Genomic DNA, 24,146 nt, shown 5'->3' on the forward strand with positions numbered 1-24,146 from the left:
AGTAAAATAAACCTAGGTCCGTGGCTAGGCAGGGAGAAAGTTCTTCAAACTCTCGAAAAGTTGGCGCTTTCCCCGCTCGCCTCTCCATCTTCCAGTCACTTGGGTCCGTCCTTCCCACCGAAGGAGCTTTAAAATCGATAACCTTGGATGGTTGGCTATGGGAGAAGGTGCGTGCTTTGTTTTTGAAGCGATCTTCGCGGCATGGGCGGCCTAAGGCGAACTGGGCCACGCGCACCTTCTCCCCGCGGCGCCCTGCGCCTAGCGCGCTCTTCCCTCAGCCGCCTCCGCTCCCACGTGCGAGCCAAGGACCCCCTTCCCCTCTCGCCACAGAAATGGTGGGGGACCGAGAGCCCCTCGCCGCGGGCGGGCGGGCGGGCGCGCGGCAAGCCGCCTCCCACCGGAGCCCGTGGCCCGAGTCCCGTGGATGTGGAGGGAGCCGCCGGCTCGCGCAGCCTACGCTAAGTCAACACAGGCGCCGCCGCCTCGCGCGTGTGGCGCGCTCGCTTCTGCCGCTTCTGCCTCAGGAGGCCTGACGGGCCGCCCTCGCTGAGGGGATCAGTCGGACCGCGGGGTGGTGGTGGGGGAGGAGGTGGGACGCTCGCCGTGCCATGATTGGAGGCTGCCGGTTGCTCTCGAAGGCCGGAGCCGCCACACGGGGCTGAGCCCTGACGCGAGTCGGGCGGAGTGGTGGTGGTGGGGGGGAGACGTCGTGTGAGCGGGGGGGGGGGTGACGGGACTTCCCCAACTCCTCCGTCAGCCTTTCTTTCCCGCCAGTCCCGGTGCCGGACGCTGTTGCTGCGGGTGCGCTCCCTCCGCTTCAGGGCGGGAGGTAAGTGCTTTCCCGTGTGGGGAGCGAGCGAGGGGCCGCAGGTAGGTGGCGGGAGAGAGAGAGGGAGGGAGCGGGCGCCTGCGCGAGGCTCTCCGTCTGGGCGGCAAAGCGAAGTGTGAGGGCGGGGGGGGGGGCGTTGGGTGAGGGTGGCTGCGCTCGGCGGGCAACTTCTGGGCGCGCTGCCTCGGCTCCGCAATGGGGGGAAGGAAGAAGCTCGGCGGGCACCTCGGACGCCCCGCAGCCCCGGTCCAGTCTCGGAGCGCCCAGGTGTTTGGAGCGCTTCGACTGCGGCGACTGTCTTCGAGGCTCGGAGAAGGGAGCCTGGGATAGTTCCGTAGGTAGAGCGTGAGACTCTGGATCTCGGGGTCGCGGGTTCGAGCCCCACGTTGAGCAAAAAGGATTCCTGCATTGCAGGCAGATGACCCTTCCGACTCTTTTTGACTGGCTGGGTTCCTGCTTGGACCTTCCCCGATGGGTCGGAGGGTCTGTCTTTATTTGAGGAGGGGGAAAGGGAAAGGAGCTCTGCACATGCTCAGAGGTACCCCGGACACAGTGTTAGCACTGAAAAGAACCAGGGCAGTTTTGTGGCTTCTTAAAGTCCCAGCACGGTTCTGAATGGGTTGTGTCCTGCAATCCCCTTCCTCAGATGCATCTGAAAGGAGGACCTGGAGCTCAGCCCCAATGCAGTGTAAAGATTTTCTGGAATACTGAATTCCGAATATAGCAAGGCATCTTTCAGGATGCATTTGTGTGTGTGTGTAGCTCTTGCCCTAGATGCAGGACCCGAAGGGAAGAGGCAGGTTCTGGGGCAAGAGAAGGAAAGAAAGGACAGGGGAAGCATTGTGATCTGGCAGAAGGTGCTGGTGGTCCCACAGCTCAGGAAGTGTAGAAGGAGACAATACTTTTTGTGTGTGCTACTGTGCTGAATCCTCGAAGCAGTTGCTAGCTGCCTCTGAGTACCATACTTGGATGGCTTGTGCTCTTCTTTTGGAGGACAAGATTAAGCATGACCACATTTTTTTAACCATACCTCCTCCTCTGCCCTTTCTCTCTTGGTAGTGCCACTTGCTGAAGTACTTCTTAAAAATTACCTGCAGAAGTCATACTTTTCTTTTAAAAATTCATCTGAATGTAGTTAAGCCAAAAGGCACTGTACACATGTTTGGGCAACATCCAAGGCAGCTGTGGAAAACACACAGTTTATACATTCATTTTGCCACATGTGAAGTGCTAAAGAACACCCTGCACTTTTGAAGTTACTACCTGGTTTTTCTTATTAGTTCCCTCTGTGCCCCAACCTCACCCCCTTTTCCCTCAGCCATAAATTTTTTCTTGACTTGGCTCTACCTTCTTTTAAACCAATTCTTAAAAGTTTATTTGTTGCTTAAGTGGAGAATGCTGTATGATTTTGTGGATGCGTAAGTTTACTCGCCTTAGTTCTTAAAACAGTCTTTTTATTTTTTTCAGTTCTTCATTTTGCTAATTTTATTTTCAGAATGGTTGCTGCATTTGAAAGTATTCAGTCAGGATCTTTTGTCACTTATGTCTGAATGAGTAAAATTAATCAGTTACATTTAAATTCATTCATTTCAGTTATTTCATTTCAGACCCACCGCCATTCTTACTCCCCTTCTGCATCTCTCAGAGCGTACATAAACGCATACATGCACACACACTTTGTAGGTAACTACAAGACATCATTCAATTAACTGATAGAATGGTGCCTTCTTAAATCTGCACAACTCCCTGTCCAAGGTAAAAAGACTCTTAGTTTTGTTCTCCAGCATTTAAGTGTTTGAAGTAACATAATGAATAAGGGTCAGATTTGAGTTTGGTAAAAGGCTCACATTTGGTTTCACAAATGGCACACTCAGATACAGGAAATTAATTTCTGTGATCAGGTGATTGTCAAGTAAATATAAATCATTTTATCAGATGCTCTCAGTATGTGGTAAAATAAGCAAAGGCTTCTCTCTATTCATGATTGTATTCACTAGAAACCCCAAGTACTGTAATTGCTGCGTTTAAAATGAAAAAACCCCCAAAACAATTCTGGTTTAAATAGCATTCTGTGGAGTTAACAAAACCTTCAGTGTCGGAATAGTAGTTTGTGTGCTGCATTGTTTTCATGTAGTTTGGAGCCCCACCAGGGAAAGTGGAACAGTTAGGTCTATAGACTGCACATGGAGAACTGTCACATTCCTGAGTTTTAACCCTATAAGCACACATCTATGGTTTGTTTGAAGCAACAGACAAAGAGCGCTTTGAGTTCAGATAAAGAACCAACCCTAAACTCCATTAAGATGTTTTTACCTGGTTTGTGAATATACTGTTATTAACTTAGGTGCATTTATGTTTTGCTTTAGAAATAAAATCCATCTTATCATTGGCACGACATGATACAAAGGTTTTTTTGGACATCTTTGTGCATTTAAAGAAGGACAGTTTAAAAGGAATGAATATAGCTGTTACTAACTAGCTAATACTTTAAAACATGACAATTCTTTTATTGTCATAATAGGCAGCAATGGGCAGCAAGCTAGCATTGTTTGGGTCACTTTATTTAAACCCAGTGTGGGAAAATATACGTATGAAGGATTCATTGAATGGGGGAAATGTTCAAATAGTATTTCATAGATTACAACATTGTATAGCTCTTCTACTTTGTCACATCTGCTCCCCAAAGTCAAACAAATCCCATAGTACTGCAAGAACTGTATGAATGATCTGTCATGGTTAGTTTTATATGTAATTAGCTTTTTATCTGAGGATTTTGCTGTTTTGCAAGGTACTCAGTTTTGTTACTTTTTGCTGTCTTGCTTAATCACATTGGACCTTAATATATTTCTTTATATATCTTTAGCAGGATTTCAGTTCTTTCCTGTGTTGAAACACTTTGAGCAGAGTTTGTGTTTAATTTTTTTGATGGTTAAATATAACTGCATAGCAATGACATGTTACAAAAGCAAAATACATATAGACACAAAGTTTGCCTTTAATATTGTTGTTGGAAATATATTACTTTCTCTTAGCAGTGGAAAAAATTAATCAGTATGATTAATTAATAAACAAATGCACATTCAAACTTGGCTTATTAGCTTGATTTTAATCAGAGTGATCTCCTATGATTGTGCTTATGGCATTGTTCTATGAAATCTGTGCATATCCTTTATCAATCAATTGAAACTGTTGCCACAGTTAAAGTGTTGTTGTTTTTTACTGTAGTGCTGTATTTTAACTGATAAAAAGTAACACTCACAGCACAGTCCTATATATCTCCTATTGTACATGTCTACCCAGAAGTAAGTATAGGATTGCAGTCTGTTTAGAAGTAAGTCCTACTAAAATCAATGGGACTTACTCTTGGGTAAACTGGTTTCGGATTGCAGCCTAAATTTGTTGACATTCTGAATGCATCCCGAAAAAGAAATGCAATATGTTTACATCATTAATTGAGCTGACTGAGAGTATTCTCTTTCCGTAGAAGCGTTTATATATAAATAACGTATTGATAGCACCTCATTTTTCAAGTAATCTACATTTGTAGCCTAATTGGTTTGAATTAGAAATCTGGAAAATATATAGTAGATGAGGCAGTCGACAAAAGCTATAATTAATTTTTAAAATTTAAAATAGGGTTTTGCACTTCACCAGTCAATATAGATTTTGTCAAATCTGGTGAAATAATGTTCATGTATTTGTGTTATTAGAGTTACAAAGAAAATAATCAACAGGTTTTCTATATGCACAGATTACATAAAGCAAATTAGATAGCTACCACTGACATTAATTTGAAAAAGTTGAAATGAATTATTTATTTTATTATAAATTTATTCTGCTCTTCCTGCAACTCCCTCAGGGTGGCATACATCATCCACCCCACAATGACCCTGTGAGGGTTATTAGGCTGAGATTTTGTGACTAGTCCAATTTCACCTAATGAGTTTTGTGGCTAATTAAGGTTTAGAACTTGGTCTTTCTAGTCTTGGTCTGAAATTTTGTTCATTAGACAGTGATGTTTGCCAGTGATGACTTTTTGTGTTCCTTTCTGGAGATGCCTTTCAGGTAGCCCAGGGATGGGGGGAACTTGTGCTTCCCTCCATATGTTGTTAGATTCCAACTTCTGTGGCCAATATTCAGGGATGATGATGGGCGCTGTAGACCACCAACAACTGCAAATCCACAGCTCTCCCATCCCTTATTTAGGCAATGGAAGAAACGTTTCTGTGCTTCTAACTTTGCACCTTGTTGTAGCAGGGCTTGGGAATAAGCTGCCTTCATCCCTGCCTTTACTAAAGGATAACACCATCATGGAAGTTAGCTTCCCCCTATGGTGTAGATTCTACACAGTAGCAGTCTTGGAAGTTCTACAGTATTTGATGGTTGTCCAGTATTTTCAACTGACCAGTCAATGGCTACGATGCTAACCCTACTTTTAAAAACTATACTCCCAAAATGCAAAAGAAAACTAGAGTTTTGCTGAGTGCACGTCCACCCCACCCCACCCCCTGATTTTGTTGTCCTGGTCATGGAATACAAAGGGGACGGGGAGATTTCAGAAGTTTTTAAGGGGGACAAAATGTGGGTCTTACAGGCAATGGCAGCAATAGCTCTTCTTAGTGGTAGCTGCTGGCTGCCAGCTTCGATCTTGGAAAATAATAGTAGCTACCATCCAGCAGCAACTGGGGAACATTATTCATGCTGCCACAAATCTGGCAGCAGCAGCAGCAGAAGCACATTTGTTGCTGAAAGTTTTCATCAAATAAATTTTGCTTCATCAGAATGAAGGGGGAAAAGGGTATTTTAGTCGGCGCTGTTGATCTCTTTTTTGTTGTTTGCATGCCAAAATTAATGGTTACTGATAATCTTTCAGAAATGCTTTCATATAAGCATATATGCACAATTCCCTAATAATGAAGAATAAATGCAGATTAAGATGAACCTTGCTCCATCATATTGTCATCCTCAAACTATAGAGTAGCACTTCCAACCCTCTTGGATCTAAGTAGTAGTAGGTCTAAGTTAACAGACAGAAACCTTGACCATGCAGCAGTCTGAACATTCATGTGGCTTTCTTTTTTGGAAATTACATATATGGCATTATCTGCAATATTGGACACAATGGGCCAAATCCAGCTTCCTCCTAATCCTTTAGTATATGCCTCATTGATTTCAATGGTTTAGTTCTACAGTGTAGATTGTTTACCATGCAGTTTATGGAATTCTTCACATCTGCTTAATTCAAAGAGATTTTCACCTTCATAAAATAAACACCGGCAGGATATTCCTACCATGTAGTATAAAGATATTTGTCCCTAACTTGGGAGTTCATTCAGTGATGCTTTAATTCTATGATAATTTATTCTGTGGTTTACCTTTATATCAAGGAAATTATACTGAGTGCAGAGCCCCTCTGGTGACCCTGTCTTACTGTAACTCCAATTCTATACACCTAAGAAAGGCAGAGCATTCAGTGATGCACATCAAAAACTCCCTAGAAGTTCTCTTTGTATGCTGCCCATGAACTCATATTTCATTTGGCATTCTGTGAAAAGGCAGAATAGAACAAAATTTAATATGTTACTGGTAGCATAGTAAGACTATTGTAGGTATAGTGTTGGCAGCCTAAAATTACTTGGCTAAATATACATGCAAGTTAAAAAGTAGGGAATTGGGTGGGGGTGGGGAAATGAAAGGGTATATATCTAAATAGGGTGTTCTGGATGTATTTGTTGTAAGCTGCATTTTAACTTCTTCTATTTATACTTTTATAGTGGTATGTACGTGTATAATCTGGAAAGTTTGATTGAATACAAGAAATACTAATTTAACAATGAATGCCAGGGGGTGTTTTCATCTCTGGACTCAAGTTTGCTCTGAGAGCCAATTGTCACAAATGTGTACTTATAATGAAAAATAAAATAAAATATCCCCTTGGGTCTGGCATTTTTCACATTGACTGGAGAACTAAAAGGATACTTGATCTAGAATAAACATGAGTGACTTTGCCAAAGGTTTGGGCCCCATACCATATCTGAATGAAGGCAACCCCCCCCCCAATTAATTTCAGTGGAATTTCCTCTGTTTGGGATTGTGCCCTAAAGGGTCCCCCCTCCAAAAAAAAAAGCTTTATATTATTACCACATTTTCTGTGTCGGTGTTTTTCTTCTTCTTTTTTTAAGTAGAGATTTGTTACTGGAAATATGTTGCATTTGAATTCTGCTTGTATCAGATAGATCTCTTTCTCAGCATAACTTGATTCCAAGAAGAAGAAAATCCCTCAAGCTTATGGCCCTGATCCAGAGCACCAGGCAGCGAGCTCTGCATTCACAACAGGGCTTTTGAGTTTGTTCTTTCTGACAGCACACCCTCCTCCCCCAGTGGCACCTGACAAGCTGGTCCTGGAAACTCAGGGAACTTCAGAAGTGTCCTTTGTCACAGGCCAAGGAACTGTTGTGGGGGTGGGGTGGACTGAGGGGTGGTGACAAACTCCAACACACTCTTCTACAAGGACTTCCAGGGTAGCAGCCTTGCTAGTTCTGTTGTACAAAACTGAACTCTTTATTTTATATGATACATATAAGTGGGTTCCTTCAGATTTATGAGATACTCTTTGTGTAAGGAAATTATTCCACCTGTACATTGCTTGTGTACTTACAGTTTTAGCACTACAACTAAAGACTGCAATCCAAAATGCATTTAATAGGGAGTGAGCCCCATTGAACACAGAAGGAACTTCTTCCGAGCAAGTATACATAGAATTGCATTGCTAAGTAAACTGCTGAAAGGCAAACCATGGAACACTGATGCAGGTGATAAACCCCTGGACATTTCAACAACATTTTGAATACCTGCACAATAGAACTGGCTACTTCAGGTCAGGCTTATGATTAATCAAGCACTTGTAGGCTTGATCAGCCACATATCTTTCAGTCTGCCCCAACACTTTTAGATGCTCTGCTCCACATCTATTATTAATTATATTTGTAGACCTGCCCTTATAGTGATCCTAGAGCAGTTTCCAGAATATTATAAAATAAACAAGTTACATTTAAAACTATTTAAAAGAGTTGCCAGAATTTTCATTCAAAAATACTAGGTAGAACTGGGGACAGAACAAAGACAAAATCTTGTAGGGCAGAGCCTGAACATGGGTTTGATAGCAGAAAATCTTGGTCAAACTAGATCAGATGTTTAGACCCTTCAGAAAAATGACAAGGATTTTTTATTATTATTATTAGTTTTGGGGAGATGGGAAACACATCTACTGAATATTTATTAGTTTCTTTTAAGTGTTCCTGAAAATAGATAGCTGCAACCCATGGCTTGCTTGAATAGAATAATCTTTGGAAGGTCAGCAATTCTTGAAGGACAGCAATGGACAGTTGGAGTGAAGCTGTGGTGCTACTGTCAAGAATTTCCTATCCTGATCTTTATGAAATAGCAACTTATAAAGGTTTAAAGGTTTATGAATGGGACAGTTCTCTATAGGTACCAATGTCATTCAGGATTGTAGGGTGCTGCATATGTACTGGTCAGGTCTTGTGACCTAAAGGGCTGTATCAAATGCTGGAATTTCCACGCACCCAATCAAGTCTTCCTGTTTTATTCCCTCCAGTCCCCCTATGCCCTCAAAATCAGTTCTTGAGAGTTGAGGGATGCTCCAGAGCAGAGTGAGTGAGTGCTTGTGTATGTTGTTGTTAATATTTATTGAATTTATATACTGCCCTATACCTTGAGGTCTCAGGGTGGTTCAGAGAATAAAATGTGTGTCTGCTGGGTGGGGAGGGGAGGGGAAAGAGAAACTGAAAGATGCATTGCATCAGCAAAAACCGCTGGTGCAGCATTGGGTATAAACCAGTGTGTTTCATTACAATGTACAGAGCAGTTTCAAAATCCGAAGCAACTGAACTTAAAATAATGGCATGCTTTCTTAAAAGGGCTTATTTCTTATTTGTGGCTGTGTGTACGTTGGCTTAATTGGCTTAAAAAATAGCTACATCATTCCTTTTCTCAAATCGGATTGATAGTGTTTTGGGGGGAAATGCATCAAAATACAGTATTTCCTAAGAAACGACAGGGTAGATATAGGACAGGTATGGATTGTGGCAGTGAGTACACTGTTTTCCACACTAGTGGTGCGACTGCACTGTGCACAGCCCCAGACTGTGCTCAGAGCTGTGCCTCTAGTTTATTTTTCAGGGTTTCATATGGTTGGTTCAAAAAACTTAGTTCTTGAGTTCAAAATCAGATAAAGGAGAACCACTACAATGTTGTTGTTTTTTAATGAAGGCAATAGCTCTTTTATGCACATTCATCCTGTCTTTCTTCAGCAAGGGACAAAGTAGCAGAAGTAGCTTCCAAGTTTGGGATTCCCTTGCTAGATTGAAGCTGCAGGCTGTATTTGGATGTGCACCTGGATATTCACATAGTGATGTGCATTTGAATGCAAGGTGTCCTGTGTAACGGGTCCTCGTTTCATAAAATGATAGAATTGCACAGCTGAAAGTGATCCCAAGGGTTATCTAGTTCAGCTGTCTGCAGTACAGGAATCCTGCCCACAATGTTGTATCTTCAGTATAGGTCTTCAGTATGAGATTCTGTGGAGCATTTTCCTCACGTAAGGAAATAAATACAGCGATGTTGTCCATGACCATGATGTGGTCATTTAGTCTTGTGCACCAGCTGAGTATCCCCTCGGCAGAGCCCATGTTCCTTTCTTAACCAGCATTGGCAAATAAAATGGAAATTGCAGTGACTTGACTATATATACACTAGCAGATATTGCTTAGTAATGCTAGCTTTTATGTTGAAGTATTTAGAGACTTATCATTTTATCTAATGCAGCAAATGCATTTAATTTTTCAGTAGAGGCAGTATGCATAGTACATTGCTACCATTCAGACCTTTGTGAAATATATCTTGTGAAATACCACAGTTGGTTAAGTGATGGGCCAGTACTATGACTGATAAATAACTGAGCATCATTCACCTGCCATTTTGTATGTTTCAAACACCACTGAGCCAGTTGCTTATGTGGCCAATATAGTCTTACTATGCTACCACTGGTAAAATGAAGAACAGTAGTAGGCAAAAATTATGGAAAAAACAGCCCTATTTTAGTAAAAAAAGAGAGAAATAGGCACACTTATGCAGGGAGCACAGCTAACATGCCATAAGTTCAACTTGGATGATCTATTCTAAGTAGTTTATTACAACACAAGTTTTTGAAGGCAGAAGCCCACTTCATGAAAATTATGAGGTTGACGAAAGTGTGTGTGTCTGTGTATGGTGGTATTCAGCTAAGTTTTACTTAGAGTAGACATTTTAAAATTAAAGGATCTAACATAGTCATGTTCATTCATTTCAGTTTGTCTGCTTTGAATAAATCTTAGTTGCATACCACTGTATGTAAAATTCTGCTATTTTGCAGAGAATTTGTAATAGCAGATGACTTTGTGGTCTTATTCAGGCCCACTTGTTTTACTGCTGCTGATTATATTGTTTTATTTAGCTTTTACACATATTTTTAATATTGATGTTATGCTGCCTTGCAGATGTAACTATATCAAATAGAAACTAACTATTATATGTATGGATATAGGTACAGATAGCATTAGGTACAGAGGGGGGGGGGGAGACCAAATTAATAAAGTGAGACTTAAAAGATAACAGAAATGCAAAGAATATATCCTGCTTTCTGAGGTGTGAGACATGGAGTAGGTGTCTCTCAGTGATTTCCCTATAATAATTTTTTTGTCCAGCTCTCTCTCATAAAAGGGTGATTTATTTAGTTAGCTGCCTTGCAAATGCAAACTGGGAATCGAATGCCGAGTTGTGTGCTTCTTGGCTCATGAAACATCACCAGGAGTAAAGATTTTGCAACAGCAACTTAGCTAACAAGTCTCTTGATGATGCATTCGACTGAATGGAGTCCATCCAGCTCTCTCTCTCTCTCCTGTTTTGGTACTGCAGGGCTAAAAAGGAATGAAAAGTAATAAAGACCTATTTTGAGCACTAAAATAAGCAGACATGACTCAGAATACTTGCAGTGAATAGAGTGGTGAAGTAAAAAGGTGCCATTTTTACACAGTCATTTTTCTGACCATAATGGCCTTTTAAACTCTTACTAAAATAGCATATTTGCTCAGGCACTTTTCTTGGAAAACTGAGTAAAACGGGGGGGGGGGGGACTTTGCAGGATCTGAGCATTTTATTTATTAAGTTTGACACAAGTTGTGCAAAAGAGACCAATTGGAGGGGGGGAATCAATTTGAGTACTCTTGACAAAATTAATATTTCCTTTGTATCTATTTTGGGCAACCTGCAGTAGTAAGGCAACAGTAGTTAGATTTGGAATTGTTCACTGAATTCCACCTGCATTCCATGCCCCATATGGAAAAGAGAGTATACAGTGGGCATGATATGAAACTGAAAATATGCAGTGACTTGGTCTAATTTTAGTGTTAATTGGGATGTGCAGAGACAGAATCCATATGCACAGACTTTGAGGAAATGGTATCCCATGACTTGATGTAACCAATCATGATGCTTGATTAAAGGAACCTTCGAGACATCAAGACCTCTCCCACCTTGAACGAGCAAACACCCCCTTCCATCACAGGTCCTCATTAACTGGTTCTCACTACACTGGCCTTGAAGGACTGATTAGGAGGCACTTGCATTTGGTGTCAGTGCTTAGGAATTTCTAACAATTCTTTCTAACCAGAAAGACCAGAAAATTCCACTTCAGATGGATTTCTTCTCTACAGGTGGATAGTTCAATGAAAACATTGATCCAGGCTGCATTCACACAGCACTTTATCCTGTCTTCCTGATGTTTCCTTACCTATGGAATTTTTTGTATCTTATGTGATCTTTCACAGGACATAACAGCCACTTCTGGAAATCTAGTGGAAGTTTAGTACTCATTTCCATGTTGGTTGTTTCCAGAAAAAAATCCACTTGCAGCCCCATTAACTCAGAAAATTGTGGGAGTTTTGTGCTGTAATTTCCCCGCAGTTTTCATTATCACACCATCACTACTCACATGATGACATTTGGAGTGGTATCCCAGCATGCAGTTCTTTCCCACTGCTTAAAATTTAGTGTGACATGGGGTGGGCGGGATTTTTGTTATCCTCTGTCCTCTTGCTTTTATGACTTGGTTTGTTCACTGCTGGAGTGTTGGTCACTATTATGAGGTGGACTTCAAATTCTACATTTGGATTTTATCTTGTGCTGCATTTTCCAAATGTCAGCTTTCTGCCTGTGTCATGATAGTACCTTAACCATTTTTCTAGCCGTGCCTGCTAAAGGGGTATACAACCATGCTGCAAAGATGGCTGCCTCTGCAACAACAACAATTTTATTTATACCCCGCCCATCCGACTGGGTTTCCTCAGCCACTCTGGGCGACTCCCAACATAATAAAACATTAAACATTAAAAACTTCCCTAAACAGGGCTGCCTTCAGATGTCTTCTAAAAGTCAGATAGTTGTTTATTTCCTAGACATCTGATGGGAGGACGTTCCACAGGGTGGGCACCACTACTGAGAAGGCCCTCTGCCTGGTTCTCTGTAACCTCACATTTCACAGTGAGGGAACCGCCAGAAGGCCCTCGGAGCTGGACCTCAGTGTCCGGGCAGAATGATGGGGGTGGAGCCGTTCCTTCAGGAATACTGGGCCAAGGCCGTTTAGGGCTTTAAAGGTCAGCACCAACACTCTGAATTGTTGGAAACGTACTGGGAGCCAATATAGGTCTTTCAGGACCAGTGTTATATGGTCTCAGCAGCCACTCCTAGTCACCAGTCTAGCTGCCACATTCTGGATTAGTTGTAGTTTCTGGGTCACCTTCAAAGGTAGCCTCACATAGAGCACATTGCAGTAGTCCAAGCGGGAGATAACTAGAGCATGCACCACTCTGGTGAGACAGTCTGCGGGCAGATAGGGTCCCAGCCTGCGTATCAGATGGTGCTGGTAGACAGCTGCCCTGGACACAGGATTGACCTTCGCCTCCATGGACAGCTGTGAGTCCAAAATGACTCCCAGGCTGCACACCTGGTCCTTCAAATCCCAACCCCCTCCATGTAAGCATGAGTCAAGTTTATGAAGGGTGAACTCCCATAAACCTGCTTTCTGTTACTTACAAGTGTGATTTTGGCTTAGCTTCTGCTGGATTTCCAGCCTAGAGTTATAAAGTAGATTATTTGTGTCTGTTGCAAGATGTTTCAATCCACTGGATATAACAATGTAACATTTGCTGACTTTCCTAGTAGCTGGGGTGTTATGGTCTGTTCTGGAAGCACCTTCAACAATGTTGGTGTCTTTAAGAGTGAGAGCTGAGACTTGCAATTGGCATGCTTATGTGATATGTTTAGTGCTGCCACTTTAAATTCCAAATGCAAAAGTCTTAATGTTTGGGTGATCTCCCTACATAAAAACTTCATACACATATAAGACTAGCATGCCAGGAAAAAACCTAACCCAGTACCCTCTTCCCTGATATACCTGTTTTGGATATGGAAGGAGCTTAATTAACCAACTAAATAATTGGAGGAGCATTCAAACAGAGTGAAGCAATACAGTCCATCAGCAAATAAAGGAATACTTTCACAGAGTCTACCTAAAATGCTCAGTGTGATTTCTGGTGGATGAAAAGGATGAGGCAGTACTGCAGCACATTCTATGTATTTCATGTGGCTGCTGTCTCATTTAAATGCACTTCTGTGTGTGCCTGCGCATACATGTGCAGTGTTGGCAATGGTAGTGGCTGGCACAGAGGGCTGGTGCTGTACTGCTGCACTCCCAACAGCTGTATGACTACCACTTACTGAAACGGGGTGCAGATGCAGCAGAATGGTGGTGCAGTTGGGACTATGCAGGCACACAGCCAGGGAATACTCCACTCTTGCACCCACACAGCCACAACTTTGCCACTGCTCTCCTTACAATGCTGCTCGCCATAATGATGTGAGGGCAGGGCAGGGCTGTGGTAAGGTTGTAGCTATGTGGGTTCACTGGAGGGAGCATCAGATTGGCACTGCTGGTGTGCCCACACAGCTCTAACCATGCCACCAACCTTCCCTGCCTGTCCTGGTAAGCAGCAGCTGTTCTGCCCCACCACTCCTGGTAGCAAGCTATCTATGCCATAGATGGCTTGACACACTAGATGCATATGGGCTAACACATACCGTTCTGCCAGTGCTAGGCATTGTATGTTTCATTATCTTGTCCCCTAGTCTCTGCATTTAGAACTGTTTTAAATTTCCCTTTGTAGATCTGATAGGCCACAGAGCTTTCTAATATTATGAATCTGTTGGTTGTGCCTGTCTGGTACATCTAATTGTGTTTAGATCTCTTCTCTTCAGAATAAGAAAATAACAACCCCCTTGCCCTTGTACTCTGCCACTCCAAGTTGTAGCTTGAAGGGCTTGACTTTGCATTATCTTTTCACTTTGTCCACACCTTCTCTTTTATCTTAGTTAGATTCGGCCTTCTATTAATCCTTCTTCTACAGCTAATATTTTATCACCTGCATCAATGTGCCACTTGCTATTCGAGTTGTGCTCAAGTTATTGCTAAAGTTGAAGATTAGTTTACCTGAAAATGTGGCATGGGTGTGAGTTTAGCTGACTAGATGGACTTAAAACCCAAGAGACCAGAACACACATTGAAGGTGTCTTCAAACAAGACAGTGATCGTGTGGAATGTTTATACCTAGCAGGCAGCAGGTTGCAGAAAACTGGATAAATGCTTTGACCATGGCCAGAAAGAAAGAGATGCAAAGAGACTGACCTTCTGTGACCATTTCCATATTTCTTGTTATTTTATAAGCACACCTAGAAACTTTCTTTTTTCCATTCTTCTAGCAGCAGAATGGGAACAGAATCTGTAGAGCTACTCAACAGGTTAAATGGATATCATGCTATGTACCGGTATATAGCTATAGGCTTTACTGGGCTTCAGAAAATATTGGATCAATCCCCTACAAATCACTGCCAATTTCATTAGGTTTTATTAAGTTTAATAAAGAGCCCAGAGTCCATACACCCAAAGGGCATAGGGTTCATACATCTTGATGAATCCAACATGAAAATATAAAGTGGAAATGTAATAATTTCACCAAATATATTTGACTAAGTAGGGACAGAGGTATTTCAACAGTGTCTTGGATAGTTACTGTAGGGCATTATATGCTATTCTTGTGGTATTTTTTGCTCAAGACCAGATGTGAACTGGAGTGTTTTCTTAGGCTATCTGTGCTTATAATACATACACAGCCGGCATTATTGATGGTTTTATGCAGCTGTGTTACATTGAATATGATATTTTCTATTTTTGTAAAAATAGAAACTTTCCCTCTTTTAAAATTGCTTTTGTGCCTTTTATTCAAAATGAAAATCAATCTAAGAAAAAACACATTGGGGTAAATGATGAGAGAAATAGAGCAATACAGGGTGAATTATTGCTCTCTGAACAGTACTCCAATGAAATGGAAACATAGATGCTTACAGATGGAGGCTTTTTCATGAAACACAGCATATGGTTCTACATAAAAAAAATAAGAGTCCTAATAAAGACGTCCTTGCTTGTAGCAGTGTGCTGTACATTGACTATGTTGCACCAGGATCTCTCTGCCCAGCAGATGGTCAGCACTGTGAATTTTGACAGTGTTGATTATCTGTTATGGAGGTGGGTAAAATAACTTCAATCAGTCCTTCTCCCTTCCAGACAAGGGGATTGATGCTTTAAGAACTGAGAGGTAGGGTGCTGGCTCTTCCAGACTGTTGCTATTTTCAATCATATACCAGTAAATTCAGATTGTGCAATTAAAGTTCAGTAGGTGTTCCTGCCAAACAAACCTGTGTGCCAAAAGAGGGAAAAGAAAAAAGAAAATCGGACTTTTTATGATAAGGAAAAGTGGACACTGGAAAGTATGGGATAAGCTTGCTTGATGCAACACTGTCTAACTTCCCTGCAAGCAAACTGGAACAAATGCTCAATAAGTAGAAGACATTGTCTAACCTCCCCACAAACTTCATGCAAATTGAGATGAAAGCTCAATAGATATGTTATGAAAGCAACCGTACGGACCCAGTTCAGTATGACACAATGTGAATGCAGACGTGGTCTTGACGTGGTTATTTGCACTTCCATTCCTCAAACAGCACTGTTTTGTTAAAAACTGTATGTGGAAAAATATTTCAGCGCAAAGCTTTCCCCTGTGTTGGTGACTGTCTATACCGTCTCCCACCCATATTTTTAAATAGCAGGGGAGGAGATTGTTAAGTTCATTGTTTGTGATGCTAATTTTTCAAGAGCTGTGAGGTGGTCAGGCGGAAGAAGGGAAAAACAACAAGATATAGAGACTTATAGAATATATGACTTCTATGAGGCAGGTGGTGCCATGATACCTTTTAAAAAGTCGAGTGTTACTTGTCAATAGTGCTATACTGAAAAGCCTTTCTACACTTTCCATATTATTAGCCTATCCCTTATTTTCAAACCAATTATTACCACTAGCCACAATTTTATTTACCTCAGTTGGTAGCAGAAGGGGAGGAAGAAACCACTGTTGCCAGGATCAAACCTATTTCATGGCAATCATAGTGTGCCCTTTGGTCATGAGAGCAATCAACAACTTTAGCTAGAATTGGGTGCCAATGCCTTTAGCTCATATGTGTTTCTAGAGCTAAAGTAGGGATAGGAAACCTCAGACCTGGACCCCAAATATGGCCTTTAAGGCACTCTGTTTGGTGCCCAAGACTCTTGCTTGGCCAAACCCCCTCTCAACTAATATCTGTAATATTATGTGGCCCCTTGAAGGTTTCCCATAAGGAAATTTGACCCTGAGGTCAGAAATGGTTCTCTACCCCCTGAGCTAAAGGATTTAATCAGAGGTGTGGTTCCTTTTGGTGGAAAGCTGTTGGGGGCTGCAATCCAGTAGCAAGAGGGACCAGAGCCACATACAACCATACATCATAGCTGTCAATGTTTCCCTTTTTTTAAGGGAAATTCCCTTATTCTGAATAGGATTCCTCACAAGAAAAGGGAAAAGTTGACAGCTATGCCATACATCCTCAATACAGACAGAGCTATTTCTCATGGAAACAGAGGCATATATTTAATTCCTAGTAGCACCACTCAGATTTCACCTTCCATTTTCTCCAGAGACTTTTTAAACAAAGTTTATTTTAAAGACTTTCCAACACCCTTTATTTATCTTGACTGCATAAAAGGCAAAAATAACTCAATAATTCAAGAAGAAGAATGCAAATAATGCTAATGCACAGCTGAGCTGTAAGCCTTGCCTTACAGCTATTCAAAGCTTCAAACTTCAAAATGCAATTGCCTCTTGAAAATTACATACATGCAGTTACAACATTCAGGGGCAACTGTTTCTGTTTTTTGTTTTCATCTGCAAGAAACATGGCTACCTCTCTGTTGGGAAATTCTTTTTCTGCTTTGAACTTCTTGCTATGGAAGGAGCTGCAATTGCCTAGTGAGAAAGAAAGACAAAGTGAAAGTTCTGATTCAACTTTTAAAGAAAACTGTTACGTGTTAGTTTGGCGTTTACCAGCAAATCCCGTATTTGTATTTCTGTTCAGAATTAATTTAGACTTGGGAATGCCTTGGCTTATTAGTTCCATCATCCCATAAGAATCATCAGATGGAAATATTACTGACTATAAGCATGTGCACTTTGGAAATGCTGACAAATAAATTAAGGAAAGAAAGTTGACCAGTGTTCACAAAAAGGATAATTCACAGTCTCACAGTGCTAGAACTTGGGGCTGTCCAATGAAGCTGGATTTTGGAAGATTCATGACAAATAAAAGGAAGAGCTGAGTGTTGGAGAGCCCTAAAGACAAACAGAATTATTGTTATATAAATTCCATGGAGCAGAACTCACATCATCAGGTGCATGAACTGCTGTAGTCAGTTGACAGATATGTACAGTATATATAGGGGTGGGTGGGTATGTATGGTCAGTCCAAGAATAAAAAACAATGCAAATAAACGTGTAGTATGTCTGTGACATACATTGCAAATCCAAATTGTATTCAGTCATAGAAGATAGTACCAATATATTTAATGGCATTTCCTACCTGCCCTTCAGCACAAGGTCCCAGGATAGATTACAACTCAGTAATACAATATTAAAATCAGTTTTTAAATTACATTAAAAACGTATCAGAATAGAGCAGAAAAAATAGGTTGGGCCCTAAAAGTGTAACTCAAGTGGCCCAGGGAAAAAAGGCATATTCAACATATGCCAAAAACTATACATTCATGGTTCCAGACATATCTCTCACACAGCTTATGGAACACCCTAAAGAGGAACTATAGGGAAGAAGAAGGTCTTGCATATATTGGGGGCATAAGTCATTTAGAGCTTTAAACACCAAAGTGAGCATGTTGAATTGCACCCATAAACCAACTTGCAACCAGTGCAGATGTTTTGAAACCTTTAAAGGGAATACTAGCCAGCAAGGTGCTGCTGTGTTTTGGACCAGTGGAAGTTTCTGCGTTGTCTTCATGGCAAGTCCCATATAGAGTGCATTGGAAATAATCCAGCCTGGAGGTTACCAATTGGCAGTGGCGTAGCATGGGTTGTCAGCACCCAGGGCAAGGCAAGTAATTTGCGCCCCCTAACGCATGGATTTTGCGCCCCCTAACCCATGGATGTTGCGCCCGGTGAGGACGGTCCCCCCTGCACCCCCCCACGCTACGCCACTGCCAATTGGTAGAGATTTTAAACCCTGATTATTCAGGTTTAAATCTGTGTGCTGTCTAGATCTGGTCTGGGTTGACCTGGGTCTGACTGGGGCTACTCAGAACCATTGGATTGAGCTGTGAATTGGGGGCCCATGCACAACCCCAATGTTCTCATGCTGGTTTCTGAGTATTCTCATGTTTATATCAGTCTTAAGTGTATTTGTTTTCTTCAGTAAAGCGAGCGAGAGAGAGAGAGATAGAAATATTGGAGTCTAGGACCCTTGCTCTCTGTGAGCCCAGTACATTCATATCCATGTTTCTACCTCTTGGTGGCACTGCTGATGGGAGCATCTTAGCAGGGCTCAGTGGAGTAGCCCTGCTTTTCTTATACTGCAGCCTAAAGGTTATTTATTGTTGCAATGAAAACTCTTTGATTTGGACAGGCACAAGAAGCAAAGGCCTTTTCAGGTTGATGCTCTACATAATCCCCTCCCTTAGGAGACCCATATGAACTCATAATTAAGCACCTTCTGGTAACATGTGAAAATTTGACTGTTTAGAGACTTTACTAGTGTGTGTGTTTTTTATGCTGATGAGCTGGATATTCTTGACTGCTCTTGTTTGTTTTGACTCTGTTTTGTTTTGAGCTTGTTTGGATTATTTATGGCTAAACTGTTAGCTACTTTGAGTTTCCTAGTGGATAGAAAATTTTAAAATAAATATAAAGTTTATGGGCCAAGCCACTGTGAATATTATTCATGTCCTATACAGTAAGTGTTAGCTTCACAAAAAGTACCAAAACTGCTACAGCCTTCAGAAAAGGACAGATGTGCCAGCTGTCAAGGATAGCTGTGAATAAGAAATTAATAACATGGTTGGGCTTTGTGGCAGAATTTTCATGAGTGCTGAGAAAGTAGATTGTTTTGCTTAAGGACAGCAAGTTGCTTTTCTAAAGGTGTTACAGTTTATCCCAGGAAAATAAAAGCTTATTTACAATGCCACTATTGTCTTTATATTTTGAGAACATAGAATAAAACTCCCTACAAAAGATATTATAAAGCATTTTATAGGGGTTGTGCGTAAGTGGCAACAACCACTGCTACTTGCCCCTGAATGAACAAATACAAAGCTGAATTCAATTTGCTGTCATTTACAAACTGTTGAGCAGTGCTTTTGTAGTTTATGGTGTCAGGAAAGCACTGGGGTGAATTACAGCCTTCTGTTTACTCAAGAGCTATTTGTTATACAATGTGTTAAAGACATGGTTTGCAAAAAAGAGAAACAATTAATGTAATGTTTCTCCCAGTGAGAAAAGTGGGGAAATAATGTGTTTCAGTTCAGTGTCTCTGCTCCTATTTCATACTACCTTGCGTTAAAAAAAGGGGGGGGGGATATTGCATCTTTAAACTGATTTCCAAGGGCCTTCATTTTCAGTGCTTTGCAGGAAAGGTTCATAGAGTACATTGAGAAAGATGTTTTTGTTCCCCCCACTGTGGGTTTCTGTCCCAAGACTGCCAATTAAATTATCCCATAAATCCTCTATTATAGGTAGTAAAACCTAATTTTAGATTTCCTGCCCTCTACAGTGTCTTGCTTGATTGCTACCAGTTGGCTAGAAGTGTAACCTGTTAAGCAGACAATTGTAGAGAATTGCCTGTTCCTTTCTTTGCCACATGTGAAGGTTTATTAATTCTAGGGATTTGCTCATAGGTTTCACTGGCAAAGTTTACCAACGAGTCCCAAAAATGTTTTGTAGCTCCTCAGTTTGGGCATCTTGTTTTAATGGGGAATATATTTGCTGTAGAAACTTATGTCGCAACACATCTCAGATATCGCAGTGATAAAAATATTTCCCCCTTATACAGTTCTCATAACCAGCTGTAGTGAGTAAGCACATTTAAACCTCTTTCTAAATTGCTGGCTGCAAAACTAGGTCATAGAGTGTCCCACTAAATCTTCCTCTCTACTCCTACTTTTGCAGTTCCATCTAGTCATTCTCTTCCCCTCCCCTCCACCCGTCTCCCTCTCACTCAGAGAGTGGCATGTATGTGAAGGTCATACAATTTATAAAATAATTTAGAATATACTTTAGAAAATAAAAAGAAAGAATGTAAGAAGAACCCTACAAGCAGGACATGAGCACAACACTCTGCCACACTATTCCGAGGCATATCACTTCCAATACAGAAGGTATTATACAGCCATTATGGATAGTAGTCATTGATGGCCTTATCGTGCATGAATTTGTATAAACTCCTTTAACAGCAATCCAGGTTAGTGGCTCTGTTGTGGAAGCAGCAGTGTTGCTGCTGGCAATAAACGTGGGGTGAAGCAAAACAACTACCACTGTACTGATGCATTGCCCAGGCTGTCTTAGGGTTAGAAGAGTGCCTTATCCTATCAGCCCCAGCCTGATGAAGCCCATCAATGATTAGCTACATATGTCTTTTAAGGATGTGAAGATGTGAAATGTTCCTATATCCATAGAATGATAAAGAAGAGCTGTGATTCAAAGGGCACCGCACACACTCTATGGTTTAGTTTTGCAGAAACCATCCCCATGGAATCTTCAAATTCTTCTTAGAGCATTTGAGAATTTTGAGGAAGATCGTTTTGAATGGAGACTGCTACTGCACTGTTGAATTGTATATCTCTCGCCTCCCTGGTCACTCCCCAAACTGCTATTGTGTTAAATCCCAAAATGGCTTTTCTGAACATGGAGGAAGTTCAAAGTGTACTTGGGGGTTCTGTGCAGGCAGCTTCTGAACAGGAAAAGCTGCTGGGGGAAAAAAATCAGATGTGCAATTGAAACATGATCCACCTGGCCAAAGCATGCAGACCTATTCATAAGATAGGGTAGAAAGGTAGTTGTTATTATTTTCTTCTGTAGAGACTATGATTACTTATTACCTACCACAAATCGCTTGGAAAACTTTTTTGTCACTTTGTGCATGTAAAAAACATTCATCACTGCCACCTCTGGTGGTAGTGGTTGCTATGGACTGTTGAAATGACCCAAGAACTGCTGACAGCTTGGATCAATATTTTGAGAGCTGTGAATTCTTAAGCGCAGAATCCTGGCTGCCAGTTTTCTTGGCTGGCTTCTTGGAGCAGCTGTTTTAAGTGATACAAACAGCAAACTTGTATTATTCAGAGCTTTGGAGAACTTGTAGTTTTAAACAGACAGTGGAAATAAGTGGCCTTCAATAAAACAGCCAGGGTGAATTGTATTACCATTACTCACATGACTTTTGAACGATACTCAGAAGTTGCATCCAAGCTGAAGGTTAGTAAGCCCTAACCATGGTTAAAGCCGGAAGGGGATGTAGGAGATTCCCACTGGAATGAGGAGGAAGTACAAAGCCATGCAGCCTACTCTTCATCCCTTAGCCTTGTTTAAGAGAATGGGAGTGTTATACCTGCACTGAGGTTAGGGGATATTTATTGTGTAAATATAATTGAACATTTGGAGTTAAGTGAGAAGACCTGGATCTTTGGAGTGATGCACCAGGAGGAATAAGATGGTAGGTAAGGAATTTGCAAAGCTAAGCAGAGTCCAGTATGGTTTCAGATCTCAACTGCGTGTTGAGATTCCTGCATTGCAGGGAGTTGGACTCAATGACCCCCTGGGGTCCCTCACAACTCTACAATTATATGAGTCTAAAAGAATAGCTCTGTGGAAAGGAGAGAATATCCAAAATCAATTCAGCACTGATGGGAGATCTAAACAGTATATGCAAACTAGAATTTATACCTGCACTGAGTTTGTGGGATATGCTCATTTCTGGATCTAGGCCTTTAAACAAGAGAACAACAATGCTTATATTTATTGTTTTATCTATTATCTCATTTATTGCATTGGAATTATTGTTTTAAGGTGAATGCTATTGCAGCTCACCATGATGAATGGTGGCTTATGGATATTTTAAACAAATTAAAATAAATGTTTGAAGGGGGTTGGAGTGGGAGGTATTTGTGAAGTGTTGTGGCCCTTCAGGAATAACTGTTGAAATATCTACCCCCTAAATAAGAGGGTTGAGTGAGGCAGACAGAAAACTGTGGAGATTTTTCCTTTTGTAGGTGCTCAATCAGATATTGCAGACTTTATTTAAAAAAATTAATTTGTGAAAATGTATGAACGTCTAGACACTTGTGTCCTTGGGCTGGGGCCAGGAATTTAGTTAAAATAAATAATGCGCTGATGTTTCCTCATAAGATTAAACAATTTTATGCCAGTTACCTTTAGTCATTTTCATTTTTCCTCCAATACTGTTGCTGCTGGGAATATAGGACTCTCTCCTGTACTGCATGAAATCTGCTTAAACATGATTCAGAGCACATGTTTACTATATAATAATTGAGTCTGCAATTGTTGCATGAGAAAACCGTCTCTAAGGTACTTTAAAAAGTGAAACGAGCTTATAATTTTTAGTGTTGCTGGCTCTCTGTTATTAATATATTAGTGAGATTTCCCCCCAAAGGCTCTTATGAGTCGCAAGAGCTATTATTACTAAGTGTTGCATGCTCATTTATTTATGCTCTGCAATGGTACACTTAAGTATTTGCCATCTAGAAAGCATACATAAATAGTACGTAAAGTTGGTTTTCAGAGGTTCAGTCATAGCTGTCAACGTTTCCCTTTTTTTAAAGGGAAATTCACTTATTTCAAATAGGATTCCTCGCAAGTAAAGGGAAAAGTTGACAGCTATGGGTTCAGTTCAATTTTCTGCAGGATCTGATTCATAACATGCTAAAGTAGAATTGCAAAGTGGTGAAAGAGGGAGTAAACACTGCTTACTAAAACAAGCTGCACGTTCATAACCAAATTAAATGATAGAGGTGGATAGCAAGAATTAGCTGGCAAGTACCATCATAGTGGTATTAGCTGAAGAAACCTAAAGTTGTATATCCACACTTATGGGTCAGGAAAGTGTAGAATAGAAGGATTTTAAGTTGCATTTTTCAACAGGAAAAAGTAAGCAAATTCAGTGGGATTTAAAAGTGCTTCATTTTGGCTTGTTGACATATTTTTGGTGTTTATGTGCCCAAGTCTAGTCAGTAAAATTACTGGCAAATGGGGACTGACTATCACATGAAAACTTCATTCTTTGGGGACAATTTCTGTTAGTGAACATTTTGAGCCTGACAAAGCTCTCCTTCCAACAGAACCAATTGAAACTCAACTAAAAATGCTGGCACAACAGTTGTCTGTTAAAAGCTGCTCATATTGTTTTTATTGTTGACAAAAGCAGAACTCACCATATGCTTATTGGTACAGTCTGCAATACATTAAAATAATATGTTTTGTTGAGTAGTGCTGTTTTATTTCTATTATCTTCATAAACTTTCCTCTTAGTATCCATAAAGTAATAATTTCTAAAATAGAATACAGTGGTACCTCAGGTTACAAACTTAATTTGTTCTGGAGGTCCGTTCTTAACCCGAAACCATTCTTAACCTGAGGCTCGCTTTTGCTAATGGGGCCTCCCACTGCTGGCTCACCACTAGCACGCGGTTTACCTTCTCATCCTGGGGCAAAGTTCTCAATCCAAGGTACTGCTTCCGGGTTAGCGGAGTTTGTAACCTGAAATGTTT

At 41.0% G+C, this 24,146-nt stretch overlaps 2 protein-coding genes across 7 annotated transcripts in view; one reads left to right on the forward strand and one right to left on the reverse strand.

The window, feature by feature from the left end:
* Positions 1 to 24,146, reverse strand: part of ETS2 (ETS proto-oncogene 2, transcription factor) — a gene marked incomplete at its 5' end in the record, with an annotated part of 328,432 nt that overhangs the window by 91,404 nt on the left and 212,882 nt on the right. The window lies entirely within an intron of this gene.
* The window catches only part of ERG (ETS transcription factor ERG), a 115,349-nt gene that overhangs the window by 658 nt on the left and 90,545 nt on the right, over positions 1 to 24,146 (forward strand). For 3 of the 6 annotated variants that reach the window (XM_081908756.1, XM_081908760.1, XM_081908762.1), the window contains exon 1: positions 736 to 829. The exons of 2 other annotated variants lie outside the window; for them this stretch is intronic. The gene's annotated coding sequence lies outside the window, so the exon portion shown is untranslated. Of the gene's footprint in view, positions 1 to 735; positions 830 to 24,146 lie in introns of those variants that run through there. One more of the 6 variants, XM_081908757.1, reaches the window with a different exon arrangement.

This window comes from Podarcis melisellensis (assembly GCF_964234715.1).
Source record: "Podarcis melisellensis genome assembly, chromosome: 4".
NCBI lineage: Eukaryota > Metazoa > Chordata > Lepidosauria > Squamata > Lacertidae > Podarcis > Podarcis melisellensis.